This window comes from Eptatretus burgeri, chromosome 5 (assembly GCF_056783735.1).
Source record: "Eptatretus burgeri isolate ZD-2024b chromosome 5, Ebu_testis_v1, whole genome shotgun sequence".
Lineage (NCBI taxonomy): Eukaryota > Metazoa > Chordata > Myxini > Myxiniformes > Myxinidae > Eptatretus > Eptatretus burgeri.
The window spans coordinates 27,888,130-27,907,597 of NC_140965.1; the positions used below are offsets into that span (position 1 = coordinate 27,888,130).

The 19,468-nt window shown below is 41.9% G+C and overlaps 1 protein-coding gene and 1 long non-coding RNA gene across 2 annotated transcripts in view; one reads left to right on the forward strand and one right to left on the reverse strand.

Moving 5' to 3' along the window:
- Positions 1–10,423, reverse strand: part of LOC147026128 (uncharacterized) — a 37,713-nt gene extending 27,290 nt beyond the window's left edge. The window contains exons 1-2 of the long non-coding RNA XR_015058123.1: positions 10,350–10,423; positions 3,627–3,859 (exon numbers count right to left, since the gene is read on the reverse strand). This is a non-coding gene — a long non-coding RNA (uncharacterized LOC147026128). The remainder of the gene's footprint in view (positions 1–3,626; positions 3,860–10,349) is intronic.
- The window catches only part of LOC147026129 (neuromedin-K receptor-like), a 66,394-nt gene that overhangs the window by 4,394 nt on the left and 42,532 nt on the right, over positions 1–19,468 (forward strand). The gene's annotated exons all lie outside the window — the stretch shown is intronic.

Below are 19,468 nucleotides of genomic sequence, written 5' to 3' on the forward strand. Positions count from 1 at the left end.
AAGTTGTGGGAAAGAGTAGTGGAAGCTCGGTTGAGAGGAGAGGTGACGATCTGTGAGCAGCAATATGGGTTTATGCCAGGAAAGAGGACCACTGATGCGATGTTTGCTTTGAGAATGTTGATGGAGAAGTATAGGGAAGGCCAGAAGGAGTTACATTGTGTGTTTGTGGATTTAGAGAAAGCTGATGACAGGGTGCAAAGAGAGGAGTTGTGGAATTGTATGAGGAAGTCGGGAGTGGTGGAGAAGTATGTGAGGATGGTGCAGGATATGTATGAGGACAGTGTGACAGCGGTGAGGTGTGCGGTAGGAATGACGGACCGGTTTAAGGTAAAAGTGGGATTGCACCAAGGATCGACTCTGAGCCCTTTCCTGTTTGCAATGGTGATGGACAGGTTGACGGACGAGATCAGACTAGAGTCTCCATGGACTATGATGTTAACGGATGACATCATGATCTGTAGGAAGAGTAGGGAGCAGGCTGAGGCGAGCCTCGAGAGGTGGAGGTACGCACTGGAGAGAAGGGGAATGATAGTCAGTAGGAGTAAGATGGAGTACATGTGCGTAAATGAGAGGGAGGGTGGTGGTATGGTGCGGTTTCAAGGAGTTGAGGTGGGGAAGGTGGATGGGTTTAAATACTTGGAATTAACTGTCCAAAATAATGGACAGTGTGGGAGAGAAGTGAAAAAGAGAGTGCAGGCAGGATCGAGTGGGTGGAGAAGAGTTGCAGGAGTGATTTGTGACAGAAGGGTAGCTTCAAGAGTGAAGGGGAAAGTATATAAGACGGTAGTGAGACCAGCTATGTTGTATGGTTTGGAGGCGGTGGCACTAACAAAAAGACAGGAAGCGGAGCTGGAGGTGGCAGAGTTAAAGATGCTGCGATTCTCGTTGGGAGTGACGAGGATGGACAGGATAAGGAATGAGTATATTCGAGGGACAGCGCAGGTAGGACGGTTTGGAGACAAAGTGAGAGAGGCGAGATTGAGATGGTTTGCACATGTGCACAGGAGGGAAGCAGAGTATATCGGGAGAAGGATGCTGAGGATGGAGCCGCCAGGTAGGAGAAGAGGAAGGCTAAAGAAGAGGTTCATGGATGCGGTGAGGGCGGGCATGCCGGTGGTTGGAGTGTCAATGGAAGATGTGGAGGATAGAGCGAAATGGAGACGAATGATCCGCTGTGGTGACCCCTAATGGGAGCAGCCGAAAGAAGAAGATATGCATATATATATACATATATATGTATAAATATATAAATATATATGTATAAATATATATATATATATGTGTGTGTGTGTGTGTGTGTGTGAGAGTGTGTGTGTGAGTGTGTGTGTGTGTGTGTGTGTGTGTGTGTGTGTGGATATATATATATATATATATATATATATATATATATATATATATATATATATATATATATATATATATATATATATATATATATATATATATATATATATATATATATATATATATATATATATATATATATATATATATATATATATATATATATATATATATATATAGATATATTGTTACGGTGGTGGAAATTCACAGAGCACCATTCAGGTTCCCCAGAGATCAGTTATTTTGCTAAGTGTGTGTTCCAGGATAGATTGCCCCACCACTGTATAACAGGATTTGTTCGTGTGCTGGGCTGTGAATCTTTGAGTTTGCCGTTATTCTTTGCTATCTTTTATTCAAAACAAACTCCACAACCACGCCACCTCCATCACAACTCCACAAAGTCTACAACCACGGCATCTCCACAAACATAACCAGATCAAAACGGCCTTTTGCCTTGAAGAAGAACAACCCTCCTCTACAAACAAGAACAACACTCCCAGAAAGCCACCCGAAGAAGAAGATTTGACGGTTGGGGTGGCACCCTCAAAAAGGTGTAAGCACATACCAATCTCCCTCCCAAGGATTTTCCCCCACACGCCGGGAAGGGAGGGGCGAACGCCGCAGACCCGATAAAAAGCCGCATTGGGACGCCGATAAAGCAGTTGAGTTGGAGGAAGTTGAGTGTTGTCGTGGAGTTGGTGGGAGAGGTCGAGTCGTTGGTGGGTCGAGATCACTGGAGCAGTAGCTCGTGGGAGAAGCCTTGGAGAGCAGCCAGACGGCAGTGGAGAGTCGGTTGCGTCGCAAGGCCCTTGACCCACCAAGCCACCATTCGAAGCCGCTGCCACGTTGGCAACGAGCCAGCGAGACGGAGACACCGAGGGGCGCCAACCCGAAGCCCAATGAGTCGCCACCGAGGGGCGGCGAGGTAACCGGCCCGGCCTTTCGGTCATTCCGGCTCTGAGGAATATTAAAGGCTTACGAGCCCGTGTCTTTTCTTTCTTGGGTTTTTGTATGAAAGTCTGTGGCGCCTTGTCTCTAAGTAGAATTGTAAGTACGTGTTTGTACATTCCAAATAGAACTCGGCTGTAGGCTTTTGCTCGTGTCTTGTCTCCATCCCCCCAATCATTGACTGCATGCCTACTGCAAATAAATGCCCCATTGTTTGAATGTCAACCTGTTCGTTGCGTCCCTTCCTGCCATTGACCGCCATGGTGCGCTCGGGATATTAACTGGCTTTTAAAGCTGTATAAAAGTAAATCTTGTCCGACGGGACTTGGCGATATATAACCGCTCGGCTTCGCATACGGAACGAGCCGCTGAAGTGGCTCGTTTTCGTGCAGGTCCCGTCGAGGTATAAATTCTCGGTATTTCTGTCTGCGCGAATAGTTAGGAAATTCGGCAATCGACCCTGTAGCGCGTGGACAGAGTATTGACTGGTTTATGATGCGTTAAAGCATCCGTGACTGGATTTTGGGGTTGGTCCGGAAAGTCACGACTGGATTGTCGCCTTCGGTGGGCGCGCGACCGCGATTGGGCTGAAGCGGCCGTCCGCACGCCGAACGCGGCGGAAACCCGTAACTATATATATATATATATATATATATATATATATATATATATATATATATATATATATATATATATACATATATATTTTTCGATATAGATATAGATATAGATAGCCTGGTGTTGGCGTAGTGGTTAGGGTTGCGGTTTGGGATCCATTGGGATCCAAATGGTCCTGAGTTCAATCCCCGTTGGCCGCTTGAATTAATACACACCAGGAGGTTGACTCAGCCTGCCATCCTTCCAGTGTACTGGGCCCGGTGTATGCCCTGTTAGAATAGGTGTACCATATCCCTATGATGTTAGAGGCGACCAGGGTTGTCAGGAAGGGCATCCGGCATAAAAACGAAGCCAAATCACCATGCGGATCATACGAATGACCTGCTGTGGCGACCCCTAACGGGAGCAGCCGAAAGAAGAAGAGATATAGATATCGATATGCATATATATATATATATATATATATATATATATATATATATATATATATATATATATATATATATATATATACATACATAGATATACATAGATATACATACATAGATATACCTATGTATATATACATACATACATATATATATATATATATATATATATATATATATATATATATATATATATACATATATACATATACATACACACATGCATGATGTGCTTTCACATTGTGTAAGCATATGAACAGTGCTTCCCCATTGTCTCAGGTCGCTCACCTGCATTTGAGTTTTCATTTCTGACAGCTCTATGATGTTTCCTGATGTTTCAGCTTCGATGTCCATCGACACGTAAAAATTTCCCTGCTGACGCTTCGTCTCTGGTCGCTCACCGACATTTTTTTCATTTGTTATATTTTCATTTGGAGACGTAGTCTGACGATTCTGTGTTTTTTCCCAGTGTATCAGCTTCGATGTCCATCACCACGCAAAAGTTCAGCTTTCGACATCACCTGGAAAGTACCGATCTGTAATATCAGTCAGTGAGTCAGTGGTTATAATGAGCTTTTTATATTAGATTATATACAAACAATTATCATCAGTCCCTTCTCTGATGGGATTACAAAGTGATGGGGAGGTTAGAGAGGAGGGGTTGGGTGGAGAAAGAGGAGGGTGAGGGAGTGGGAGGGGAGAGTGAGGATGGGGAGCAAGGATAGAGTGAGGAGTGGTGGGGGAGCAAGGAGGGGTGGGGGAGCGAGAAGGTGTGGGGGGAAGGGAAGGAAGCATGAGGGGAGGGAAGTCATTACAGCGTGAGGGTAGGGGAAGTCATTGCAGCGTGAGGGTAGAAAGCAAGTCAGCGTGAGGGTAGGAGAAGGGAAGTCAGCGTGAGGGTAGGAGAAGGGAAGTCAGCGTGAGGGTAGGAGAAGGGAAGGAAGCGTGAGGGTAGGAGAAGGGAAGGAAGCGTGAGGGTAGGAGAAGGGAAGGCCGTGTGAGGGTAGGAGAAGGGAAGGCAGTGTGAGGGTAGGAGAAGGGAAGGCAGCGTGAGGATAGCAGAAAGCAGGGCAGCATTAGGGGAGGGAAGACAGCAAGAGGGTAGGAGAAGGGAGGGCAGCATAAGGGGGGGAGAAGGCAGCATAAAGGGAGGGGAAGGCAGCATGAGGTGAGGGGAAGGCAGTGTGAGGTGAGGGGAAGGCAGTGTGAGGTGAAGGGAAGGCAGTGCGAGGGGAGGGGAAGGCAGCGTAAGGGGAGGGGGAGGCAGCGTGAGGTGAGGGGAAGGCAGTGTGAGGTGAGGGGAAGGCAGTGTGAGGTGAGGGGAAGGCAGCATGAGGGGAGGGGAAGGCAGCATAAGGGGTGGGGGTGGCAGCATGAGGGAAAGGGAAGGCAGCGTGCCGGGATGATCCCGGGGTGAAAGTACTTTCCATCATCAATTGTGCAAGTGAACTTGTTGCTGTTGCAGACTTTGGTTTCTTTGAATCCGCATTTTCAAACATAACTAAGAGGTTCTCTCTCGTTCTCTCTCGTTCTCTCTCGTTCTCTCTCGTTCTCTCTCGTTCTCTCTCGTTCTCTCTCGTTCTCTCTCGTTCTCTCTCGTTCTCTCTCGTTCTCTCTCGTTCTCTCTCTCTCTCTCTCTCTCTCTCTCTCTCTCTCTCTCTCTCTCTCTCTCTCTCTCTCTCTCTCTCTCTCTCTCTCTCTCTCTCTCTCTCTCTCTCTCTCTCTCTCTCTCTCTCTCTCTCTCTCTCTCTCTCTCTCTCTCTCTCTCTCTCTCTCTCTCTCTCTCTCTCTCTCTCTCTCTCTCTCTCTCTCTCTCTCTCTCTCTCTCTCTCTCGTATTTGGTTTTCAAATGTTTAAGCATATTGGATGTATTACAGTTATGAGAAAGGTCCAATGCACAAAGTGGGCGTGCAACTTTTGGACTTTCTTTAACCTTCCCAAAATTGTTCCAACCTGCACTTCTGGACCTTTTGAACGACATGTTAAAACTTTATCAGTCAATGTATTGTCTATCCATCCATCGATCAGCAAAGCAATCAGCACACTTTAGCGGCCAACTATAAATGTCTTGTAACACACCCTTGAGGTGTGTTTAGTTTACAAGTGATTTGCTTTTGCTGCTATATTGAAAGCTGGATGCTCCGGGGGGGGGGGGGGGGTTCTTTTTCAATTAATATATTACCAGGCCATGCGTAACCGGAACATGTCCAACAGAGAAGAAGAAGAAAAAAAATACTTCTTTCTATGAAGTAGGAATTGCTCGGAATCGTCATCAATTCCAGTTCACAACTCGATTCCTTTCAATTCTATGGTTGGAATCGAGTACTTTGGAATCGACTCTACCCACCGCTATTGAGCACTCAAGCAAGCACTCCAACAAAATGGTTGATAAGGAACGGCTGGATGGGTCATACTAAATACCGTCTGGAGATGTCCAGAGACATCCATAGTATGAAACAATGTGTGAATTGGACAAATAAACACTTTTTTTTTCGTGGTATAACCTGCTGCTCAGTTCAATTCCACAGTTTAAATTTTGAAATTCGGTTCAGATTTTGAGATTCCAGAGCTTATCGAATCTCAGCTGCAATGCTTATAGACATCCAGAGAGTTGTATCCACACATTATTGATACTCCGGATGTGTCTGGACGGTGGTTATCTCGGGACATGTCTCGATCCGCTGTGGTGACCACAAATGTGGTACGAATATGGTCATCTTCGGAAGTCTCCGGCCAGTGGTTGTCTCCGGATGGTGGTTGTCTCCGGATGTTACCAGACAGGATTTGTCTCCAGAAGTGTCCGGACGGTGTTTGTAGTATTATCGGTAGAAAATGTATTTCAGACTTTATTTTGTTTCCATCTTCACTGTTATTCTATGCAGAATCATTCTGATGAGACGTATGAATCGTAATTAATGCTCCACTGCATGTCTGTCTTTCCTTCCTCTTATTTCATGCTTACCTCCTTCCATTCCCCTTCCCATTTTATGCTCATAAAACTCTGGATGTTTATAAGCATTGCAGCTGAAATGCAATGAGCTCTCGAATCTCTTTACCTGAACCAAATTTCAAAATTTAAAACTGTGGAATTGACCTCAGCAGCAGTTAAGACTGCAAAAAAAACCAAACACTTAAAAAGTGTTCATTTGTCCAATTCGCACATTGTTTGATACTCCAGATGTCTTGGCTCAGATTAAGAGATTCTCAAGCTTATCGCATGTGCGGAAACAAAATAAAAGCATGAACACTCGAGGTTGGAATTTTTTTTCCCCCTCGGACATGACGGTGGGACATGCCACGACACAGCACAGCACAGACACCTCTCAGGCAAACTTGCACACCGCCCAGGCACACTCGGACACCGCCAACAAAATGGGTGATGAATGCTTTGTCACACCATCGCAGGCTGACCAGCTGTCTTTTGTGTTATGGGACCATGCCGTTTCATACTTGCCCAGTACGCCATTTGTGTCTGTGGTAATGTCCGTGCTGTTTCCCTGCCATGTCCTATCATCATGTCTGTGCCATATTGTGCCGCGTCCCACCGTCATGCTGTATCCCACCATCATGCCCGTACCATGCCGTGTCCCACTGTCGTGTCCGTGCCATGTCCCGCCGTCGTGTCTGTGGTCGTGTCGTGCCGTGCATGTCATCTCCATGCCATGTCCCACTGTCGTGTCTGTGGTTGTGTTGTGCCATGCCGTGTCATGTCTGTGCCGTTTCTGCACTGCATCGTGTCTGTGCTGTGTCCCACTGTCGAGGTGAGATCGGTCACCAGCAAGCCAATACAGGTATTTGATTCACCACTCAAATCGCCAGTGTACACGTGCAGGTAGATGGTTTGAGGCGATCTTACAGTTTTGAGGGATGGCCATTTCTTATGATTAATCGTGGGGATGGCATCCTCTCTTGATCGTGGCAGATAACCACAATATTGTTTCATAACAGTGCTGTAAAATGTTCCAAGCACAAAAGCCAACATTTTCTCGGCCCGATCCACATTTTGGTATTTCAGCAAAACTTAGTACAATTTCTTGCAAACTTAGGGTCTTTCAGCCATTGGTGTGGCATGAAATCATCTCGGTTTGTATTACAACTACTACCAAGGATGCATCGACTCAGCATATTTGTGGCAAATTAAAAATAATTCGCCGTTTAAGATAAATCAGACCGCGATGCAACCCTGAGACAGTACGAATATGGCGGTCGACTCCCGGGTGTGACGTAACGGCGAAGCATGAAGAATAAGAAGATCCTGACTTTTAATTGCAAATTGGAAAAAGAAACATCATATCTATTTTATGGGATATCAAGGGATGGAATAGCATCGACATGGTCTGAGTGTTTTGGTTCCCCTTTAAAATCATGTTCCTCCATTGCATGGTGCACACACAAATCAGATATTTTACTTTGCAACACTATTTCTCAACTGTTAACCCTTAACCCTTTGGCTGATTGTGTTGCCAACTTATGAAAATTTATCCAGCAATGGCCATAATGGAATGCAAATTTGTGTCACCACAGCAGCTCAAGGGTAAATTTTCATATATATATATATATATATATATATGTATATATATATATATATATGTATATATATATATATATATATATATATATATATGTATATATATATATATATGTATATATATATATGTATGTATATATATATATGTATGTATATATATATATGTATGTATATATATATATGTATATATATATATATATATATATATATATATATGTATATATATATATGTATATATATATATATATATATGTATATATATATATATATATATATGTATATATATATATATGTATATATATATATATATATATATATATATATATATATATATATATATATATATGTATATATATATATATATATATATATATATATATATATATATATATATATATATATATATATATATATATGTATATATATATGTATATATATATATATATATATATATATATATATATATATATATATATATATATATATATATATATATACATATATATATATATATATATATATATATATCTATATATATATATATATATATATATATAGCCTGGTGTGTTGGCACAGTGGTTAGGGCAGCGGCTTGGGATCTAAAAGGTCCTGAGTTCAAGCCCCGTTGGGCCACTGAATTAATACACCAGGGGGTTGACTCAGCCTGTCATCCTTCCGAGGTCGGCGAAATGAGTACCAGTATACTGGGCCGGTGTATACCCCGGTTAAAATAGGTGTACCATATCCCTGTGTCGTAAGAGGCGACCAGGGTTGCGTCAGGAAGGGCATCCGGCGTAAAACCTGTGCCAAATCACGATGCGGATCATACGGATGATCCGCTGTGGCGACCCCTAACGGGAGCAGCCGAAAGAAGAAGAAGAAGATATATATATATATATATGTATATATATATTTATATATGTGTATATATATATTCTTTGCTGATCTGTCTGTCAATTCAGGTCAGGCATTGGTGTTGCACAGGCATGATGGACTGAATTGACTACTTCTGCATCTTCTTTCCTTATTATTCCTTGTAAGCGGTTGGCCAGGTTGAGACCTGATTTTAGACTGAAGATGGCAGTAATTTGAAATTTGGCGATATCTTGCCTACTCTGTGCAATGGACTCCATTGAATATTTAATGTTCATCAGCTAGTGCTGGCAGATGTTTGACCAATCAATGTGTTGTCCAACACATGAAATACCAGGCTGACAGAGTTTATAGCTGTGCCAATATTTTAACCTAGGTAAGATAGCTCAGAGCCAAGTTCACATACCTCCAGGCTCTCCTTCCAGCCAATCAATATACAACACCATATAGACACATTATGCCAAGATCCTGCCACCCACTGGGAATCACCTGTTGATTGCAGACTAATGTAATGAATGATTTGCTTCAGAAGATTTCTGTTTGAGAGGGAGCGAGGAGGGCAGCAGCTGTCGGGGAATGCTTTCTTTGGAGGAAAATGTTCATTGAGAATGCCTCGTGGGTGTTATGCAGAGGTTCATTTCACTTTGAGAATTGTGAATATAATAGCCCTATCACCGCCTCCAGCTTCGATTAGTGGAGGAAGTTTGTCATGGTTCCTTCATTATTACATTTTCTTCCTAAATTACACCCAAAATGTCTGGTACTGTGGTTAGTCTAGGCCAGTGGTTCCCAAACTTATTTGTCCATGACCCAAAATTTGAAATCACATTTGCCTCGCAACCCAAATGATACTGGTACCTCGTGTACCTATGATAAAAATTGTCAGAGAAAATTCTTTTAACATGAAACCCCCCCTCAAAAAATGAGATTTTTTTGGGGGGGGGGTTCAAGTTTGGGTCACGACCTGGGGTTTGGGAACCCCTGGTCTCGGCTTTCAAAGTACTGTGGATTTTGCTTTCAGGAACTGCTGATTTGGCCAACCAGTGCCTCCAGCGATAGAAATATAATAACAACGGCACTCAGCAGAGCACATACTTTCGCCAAGTTGAACAGTTTATGTTTTGTATCCTACCAATTAGCAGGATCTTCATCCCAACCAGAACCAAAATCTAATTGGCTTGTTCTTGTCACCAACCCAACTCATCCACCAAGTTTTGGCATAACTCGTCCAAAACTTTTTGACATATCATGGTATATATATATATATATATATATATATATATATATATATATATATATATATATATATATATATATATATATATATACATACATACAGACACACACACATATACATATATTTATATATGTATGTACAGAATATATGGATATATATTTATGTATGGATATACATATATATATATATATATATATATACATATATATATATATATATATATATATATATATATATATATATATATATATATATATATATATATATATAAACAGATGTTTATATATAAATATATATTTATATATAAACAGATGTTTGGTATGACAGAACTTTAATATGGATACAAGCAAACATGACATAATGGTGACCAAACCTTTTCGAGCTGTACTCTTCAGGGTAAAAATAGCAGCAAGTGAAGGAGGAAGTGAAGGCGTGTGCTTTCTACGCAGGTCTCAATAAGGTAGACACTGATTGGTTCAACCGTAATGACGTCACAGTTAATCCGAACGCCCATTGGTTGGCTCATCATCTTTACCTCAAGCTCCCATTGGCTGGAGCAGAGTTCGTCGATGATTGACGTTTGCAACAGCATCCTGGAGAGAGGGGGGATGGGTTTCCCCTAAAGTCCATTCACCATTTGTTATGGTATTTCCCTTGATCTTTCCATGCTGAAAGAGAGACAGAGATCGTGCAAATTGATTTGGATGACATAATATTGGATCGGTGGAAAGGATGAAGGTTGCTTCCAACATATGTAAAATAAATGAGCTCCGACCTCGGCTCAATATCCTGAACATATCTGCATTGTACTGGTCTGCACAAATTGGGTGGGCAACTAAGTGCTGTGCAATGGCAGATGAAGCAGGTACAGTGGCCCGCGGTTGCTGGATATTTCCACATGCTCACACTGGTTTTGTTCTATCCCTCACAATCTTTCTTCAAATCGCCAAGGGATGTGTTGTTTGATCTGATCAGCAAATATTAGTGTTGTGCGGCCCACGTACCGAGCTTCACATCGGCACTTAAACTCATAAAAAGTTATTGCTGGTTTGTGAGGTGGGTAGCACCTTTTTTAACCCTGAAGAGTGCAGCACGAAAAGCTTCGGTCACTATTATATCGTGTTTGTTTGTATCCATATGTGTATATGTATATATATATATATATATATATATATATATATATATATATATATATATATATATATATATATATATATATATATATATATATATATATATATATATATATATATATATATATGTATATATCCATCCATACATATATATCCATCCATACATATATATCCATCCATACATATATATCCATATATACATTCACTACCGGTCAAAAGATTTAGAACACCCCCATTTTCCAGTTTTAACTGAAATTTAAGCAGTTTAATGTTTCAATGTACTCTGATATTAAAGCATAGAACAAATGAACAATTTCAGATAAAAATAAATCATGGAATCGTTTTATTGAACAAAATTTAATCTAAATGTTTGACTCATAAAAGTAGTCACCATTTGCAGATATAACAGCCGAACATACTCGTGCCATTCTTTCTCCAATGGAAATCAAATATTGTTTGGAAAGTTCTTCCCAACACTGTTGCAGAAGTTCCCACAAATGTGTTGCACTTGTAGGTTGCTTTTCTTTCATCCTTCTGTCCAGTTCATCCCAAACCAGCTCAATGGGGTTTAAGTCTGGAGACTCTGCTGGCCATTCCATGATTTGAAGTCGACCGTCATTTTCTTTTCTTCTCAGGTAGTTCTGACATAGCCTGGGGTATGTTTTTGGTTGTTATCTTGCTGTTGGATGAACCTATGACCAACAAGGCATAGACCAGAGGGTATTGCATGGCGCTGCAAAATGCTGTGGTCGCCCTTTTGGTTCAGGGTGCCAGTCACTCTGTGCAAATCGCCGACTCTGGATCCAGCAAAAGAGTCCCAGATCATTACGCTTCCTCCTCCATGTTTGACAATTGGTGTCATTCACTGAGAAACCATTATTTCACCAACTCGACGGCGTACAAAAACCCTGCGTGATGAACCGAAGATTTCAAATTTTCATTCATCAGTCCATAAAACCTTCTTCCAATTCTCAGCAGTCCACTGGCGGTGCTTCATGGCCCAGGTAAGCCTCTTTTTCTTATTTTGCCATCTTAGCAATGGCTTTCTTACTGCCTCTCGACCTGTCATACCTGCAGCTCGAAGTCTTCTCTTCACAGTTGAAACTGAGACTTCCTTACTTCGACCAGTGTTAAGCTGTACTTGAAGCTGCTGTCCTGTGAGCCGCCTATTACGCAAGCTGTTGACTCTCAGAAACTTGTCTTCTGATTGTGTTGTGGTTTTGGGTCTGCCAGATCTCTTCCTGTTAGAGTTTCCTCCAGTTTCAAAGTGCCTTTTGATAGTGAAGGAAACTGTACTCACTGACACCTTGGCTTGCTTTGCAATTTCTCGAAAGGAAAGACAAACACTTTTCAGGGTTGTAATGGTCTGTCTGTCTTCCTTTGTTAATTGTCTTTTTCTTGCCATTAGGACAGCAATTTTCTACTTCCTGAAGTGAAATATTATCCAAATAATGCTTCAGAGGGTGTGGCAACACAGTCTGTTCCAACACTGCTTTTATACAGACAGAGGGTTTGTAACTAATCAACAAAAGTTGGGACACCTGGAGGAATTGTTTGCATCAACATTCAAGGCTTAATTTACTTCCATTGTTGCAGAACAGCTGCAGTTTTTTTTAATTTTTAATTTTTTTTTTTTGTATACCTTGGTCGAGGCTCGTATGAGAGCTAACACACAACTCACAGCAAGGAGGCATGAGACAAGAGGGGCGGGAGTGGAAGGGACAAAACAGTGGGGAACAGACACATTAGGTGAACTGTGGAAGGGAGAGGGATGGGGATGGGACGGGGAACATGGTGAAGAGAAGATGGACATTACAGGGACTTTCAGGAAGGAAAGCAGGAGAAATGAAGGAAGTGGGCTTGGGTGGATTATCGGGGGTAGAAAAGATCGAGGATTTGGATGGGGGAAGATAAGAGGTGGTGGTGAACAGCTGTTTTGAAAGCCTGGAGGGAAGAATGGGAAGGAATAGAGTGAGGAAGTTTATTCCAAAGGCAGGAAAAAAGAGGAATGGAAGAGTGAAGATGAGCAGTGATTCGTGATTTTGGTAGTTTTACCAGAAGGGGGTTGTTGGCGGACCTTGAGCGCCCTGTGGAAATGTGGTGGGGACAAATCGCAGAGAGAGCAGGGGGGGGCAAGGCTGGAGAGGAGTCGGTAGAAGACAGAAAGACCACCGACCAACCTGCGGTGATTGAGTGAGAGGCCCAAAGACTCAGCTTCATTGCGGGAGATGCCGATGATCTTAAATGCCCTGGTTTCGACAGCGTGAAGCCGAGAAAGGTGGGAGGCAGGAGCACCAGCCCAGAGGGGAGAGCAGTACTCCATCAGGCTATGGACAAAAGCTTTGTAAGTGGTCAGGAGCTCAAGAGGGCCGAGGAAGGACTTTGCACGACGGAGGATTCCCAGTCGGCGACTGGCTTATGAGGCGCGGTTGGAAATGTGACTTTCCCAGGAAAGGTCATGGCAGATAGTGAGACCCAGAAGCTTGAAAGAAAAGACTTCTTCCAGAGGATTGTTGAGAAAGTGGATGGGTGGGTTTTGTAAACGATCCTTTCGAAGAGACATAGTGAGAGTGTGAGATTTGTCTGGATTGAAAGACATGTTCCACGTGTTGGACCAGTTTGTGATTTTATCCAGATCTGCAGTGAGCGAAGAAGCTGCTGCTTGCCGGTCTGAGGGATGACAGATGGTACGGCAGAGGGTGGAGTCGTCGGCAAAGAGAAATAGAGGATTTTCCAGAGAGTCCGAGAGATCATTGATGAAAACCAGAAAAAGAACAGGGCCCAGAACGCTACCTTGAGGAACTCCAGCCTGCACAGGAAGAGGGGATGAAAGAACTCCATTTAGGGCCACACGTTGACTGCGACACGAGAGGAAGTCTGCGAGCCATGAGTGGAGATGGCCTTGAATACCATGGGAAGAGAGTTTGGTGAGTAGGGCAGGGTGCCAGACTGTGTCTAAAGCACGTGATATGTCCAGGGATACGGCTCGGATTTCCTGTCTGGCATTGAGGACCTCCATACATTGATGGGAGAGCAGAAGCAGCATATCCTGGGTAGAGTGACCTGGTCTGAAATCAAATTGATGATTGGAAATCAAGCCATTGGAGAAGAGGAAGGATTTCATGTCTGAAGCGATGATGGATTCCATAACCTTGCTGATGATTGGGAGAAGGCTGATTGGTCTGTAGTTACAGGGATCTGTTTTTGCACCTTTTTTATGCAGGGCAGTGATGTTAGCAGATTTCCAAGCAGATGGCAGATGACCTTGAGCAAATGAGAGGGTGAATAGAACAGAGAGAGGGTGAGCAAGAGCAGAAGAGCAGGCTTCGAGGGCACGTGGGCTGATGCCGTCTGGACCGGTTGCAGAATCTGACTCAAGGTTTGAAAGCAAGCTCTCCACCTTGTCAGGAGAAAAGGACACAGAGTCCAGGGACAGTTGGGTGCGACTGGGTAAAGTGGGTAGAGATAGTGATGGGTTTAGGACACAAGATTTAGCTGCAAACACCGAGTTTAGACATTCAGCTTTATCACGTGCGGAATCAGCAGTGCGGCCATTTGAGGTAAGGGAGGGGATGGAGGGGGAACATACACCAGAAACAGATTTGATTAAACGCCACCAGGATTTTGAGGAGGGAGAGAGGTTTGAGAGTTCAGACTTGAGATGAGAAAGATGTTGTTTTCTGGCTCTCCTGAGGGTAGATACACACTTGTTCCGAGCTTTGTGGAAAGAACTGAGATTGCCCTCAGTTGGGTTTTCTTTCCATGAGGCAAAGGCAAGTTGTTTCAGGACAACTGCCTCACCACAAGCTTCAGTAAACCAAGGGCGGGAGGAAGGGTAGGACAACTGAACACGAGAGGGGATAAATCTGTGCATGAGGGAGAGCAAGTTTCTTTGAAAGAATTCCCAGGATGAGTTGCTGTTTGAGAAAGTAGTGATAGGAGACGAGTCTGTAAGTTTGATGGCTGCTTGGAGACCCTGCCAGTCGGCTTGAGTGAAATGCCAGACTCGACGGCGGTGAGGTGGTTCTCTGATAACAGCCAGAGAGATGTCCACTTTAACAAGGACGTGGTCAGAAGAACCAATTGGAGCGAAGGAAGAGCAGCAGATATTGTCAGGGAAATTTGTCAAAATCAGATCCAGAAGAGATGGAGTACCATTGGTTGAGATCCGGGTCGGGAAGTTGACCGATTGAGTCAGTCCCAATGAGTCGCAGAAAGCTTTTGCTGAGGTGCCATGGCAGGTGAGAGAGGTACCCACACCTAGCCAACTGGTGTGATGACAATTGAAGTCACCACATAAGAGGAAGAGAGAGTTTGGATGAGAAGAGAGAAGATGGTCCATGTTTTCGGATAGTGAGGTGTTGATGGAGTCATCATGTTCGGTGGACGGTACAGTACACATATAAACATGAGGTGGGAGTGGAGGGGAAGCCGAAGCCAGAGGTATTCCTGGGGTGTGGGGGAGTGAGAGCAGTGCATGGAGAGTGAGGAATTGAGTCTTTGATGAAGAGAGCAACACCTCCACCAGGACGAGGCTCAGGCCTGTCATACCGTAAGAGGGAGTAACCGGGGAGAGATACTTGGGAGTCAGACACGTCTTGGGAGAGGAAAGTTTCTGTTAGGCAGATAATGTCTGGTTTGTCAGTGTCAGTTGCTCACTCATGACTTGTTCCCTGAAAAGGGCCTTTTTTACCAACTCGGAAATTTACATTTTTTTCAGTTTTTGGTCACCAAAACTTTTTTTTTTAACCTCTGGCAGTTTACCTCTTAGCTTTGTACCATTTCAGGTTATTCACAGGACTTGAACTGCTCAAATTTCAGTAAAAACTGAAAAATGGGGGTGTTCTAAAACTTTTGACCTGAAGTGAATATGTATGCATATATATACACATGAAAAAAAAAATATATATATATATATACATATAAATGTATGCATATATATATTTATATATATATATGTATATACACAATTATACATGTATAAATGTTTGTATATATATATATATATATATATATATATATATATATATATATATATATATATATATATATATATATATATATATATATATATATATATATATATATATATACATACATATATACAAATATATCTTCTTCTTCTTTCGGCTGCTCCCGTTCGGGGTCGCCACAGCGGATCATCCGTATGATCCGCATCGTGATTTGGCACATGTTTTACACCGGATGCCCTTCCTGACGCAACCCTGGTCACCTCTTACGACACAGGGATAATATATATATACATATATATTTACATATATATGTATATATATATATATATATATACACATATATATATACATATATATATATATATATATATATAAATTTATGCATATATATGTATGTACATACACATATATAAAATTTTATGCAGGTATATACATGTATATACACATTTTCATATACATACAGTTTGTATATACACATTTTTATACAAATGCTTCTGTACATATATATTATATATATATATATATATATATATATATATATATATATATATATATACATATATATATATATATACATATATGTATATATACATATATGTATATATATGTATATATGTATGCATGTATATATATATATATATATATATATATATATATATATATATATATATATATATATATATATATATATATATATATATATATATATATATATATATATATATATATATATATATATATATATATATATATATATATATATATATATATATATATATATATATATATATATATATATATATATATATATATATATATATATATATATATATATATATATATATATATATATATATATATATACATACATATATATATATATTGTTGTGGTTACCAAATTCGCAAACCACCATTCAGGTCCCTGAGGTGAGATATCTCGGTAAGTATATGTGTACTTCGGCCCAAACCCGTTGTCTAGTGGGAATACGTCATTTATGCGTGCTGCGACTCTTCAGGATAGCCGTTTTTCTTTTACTATCTTTATTTTGGACCAACCGCCATTGTTACCACCACCAACCACAACATCAACCACCCACCGCGGAGCCGCTTCACGTCACACCTCGCAACCGTCGCATCGCCACCGTTCTTGCGCCGCTTGTGGGTACCGGTGTTGGACTCGTGCAGGGCGCGCGCCGAACAGCGTGTACAAAACCACGGATTTTCCGCTTCAAAAACGGATCAAAAACGACACACGCCCACTTTTGTTCCGTCCAATCGGTGAGCGAGGGGCGATTTGGCCCCGCCTCCAGGGCGTTGGAGGGCGATCACTATATGCAAATTTATGGATCAAAATGCATTCACGCCCACTTTTTCTCGGGCCAATGGGGAGCGAGGTGAAAGGTCGAAGGCAGGGGGTCAAAGATGAGAGAGCGAAGCCACGGGGCTTATATAAGCGACCGCGTTCGTCAGTAGAGAGAGTTAAGACTTCGCAGCCGGTGGAGTTGGGAAGAAGAAGCAAGAAGGAGTTGGTCGTCGTCGTCGTCGTCATCGTCGTCGTCGTCGTGTGCGTTGGAGTCGGAACGAAGAGGACGAAGCTGTGGAGAGGCGGCGAGGGCAGACGAGGGGGTGCTCGCGTGGTGCCGGGAGCTGCACACCAGGGAGGCCGACGGCGCGACCTGGTCGAGGTGGAGACGCTCGTCGCGGGACTCGAGGCAGAGTAGAAATCCTCCCTACCCCGAGCATCAGCAACCCCCTCCTGTTTCCCCCCGCGCTGAGATAGTGCGACCAAGGGGGCCCCTTTCCCACCCCCTACCAGACACTGCCCGCGAGGCCCGCGGAGTTGAGGCACCATCGCCGCTCCGCGTCTCATCACCAGACGGGTAGGCCCGACCCGGTCTCGGCCTCAGGCCCGCCTCATCCTTGAGGGTTCTCTTCTTTTTCTTGGTTTTGGATATGTGTTGTCGGCGCCGTCTGTGAAGTAAAATTGTATAAGTGTTGCCGTGTGCTTGCGTAGTCGGTATTAGCTCTGCATTGTGTTTCTTTTCCTTCTATGTGCTTTTGGTGGAATTGCATTGTGTTTCTCTTCTTTTCTATGTGCTTTTGGTGGAATTGTATATGTGCGCTTTCCGTTCATCGCGAATAAATGTGTTTTGTGTTGAACTGCTTTCCCGCTTCGCTTCGTCATTTCTCTCATTGAATCCTCATCTTGCTTCACGTAAAGGGTTGGTAGTGGGCTGAATACGCCCGATAATTAATCGAACCGTCGAGGCCGACGATAACACCGCTCGGTTATCCCGATAGTACGGAACGGGTCGCTTAAGTGGCCCGTGTCCGAAGTCGACCTGCGGCGAGGTGCGATCGCCCGGTCTACCCTCCGTGTGGGTACTTAGGTAGGTCGAATTTGGCGAGCAACCCTATCCCACGCGGGGGCCGATTGGCTCGATCGCGGTGAGACTGAAAGGTCCACCCGTGACTGGTTCCCGGCGTTAGTCCGAGAGGGTCACGACTGGATTGTCCGTCCGGTGGGCGACGTGCCGCGATTCGAGTTACGTGGCCGTCGCACGCCGGCGGGCGCGAATCAGCAACACTTCTGTACATATATATATATATATATATATATATATATATATATATATATATATATATATATATATATATATATATATACATATATGTATATATATGTATATATGCATGTATATATATATATACATATATATATATATATATATATATATATATATATATGTACACATACATTCATATATATCCATACATTTATATATACATATAGGAGGAGGAGGAGATTGGGACTATACTCTGTGCAGAGCGTTGGTGCTGCTTCATCAGTCTCCTTTGCGATTGGGCACAATCCTGGATGGGTCACCACTCCGACAGAGTATACCGGCATGCTTGCAGTCATTTTGCTGTCCTCGGAATGATGACAGGCCGAGTTCACCCCACCTTGTATTCATTCAACAGCTGAGCAGCATTTGAACACAGGACCCTGGGATCCAAAGCCCGCCACCTTCACCATTAAGTCAACACCAAGCATATATTCATATATATATATATATATATATATATATATATATATATATATATATATGTATATGTATGTATATATATATATATATATATATATATATATATATATATATATATATATATATATATATATATACATGTATATATACATGTATACAGTATATATATATATATATATATATATATATATATATATATATATATATATATATATATATATATATGTATATATATATATTTTTATATATATGTATACATATGTATTTTATATATATATATATATATATATATATATATATATATATATATATATATATATATATATATATATATATATG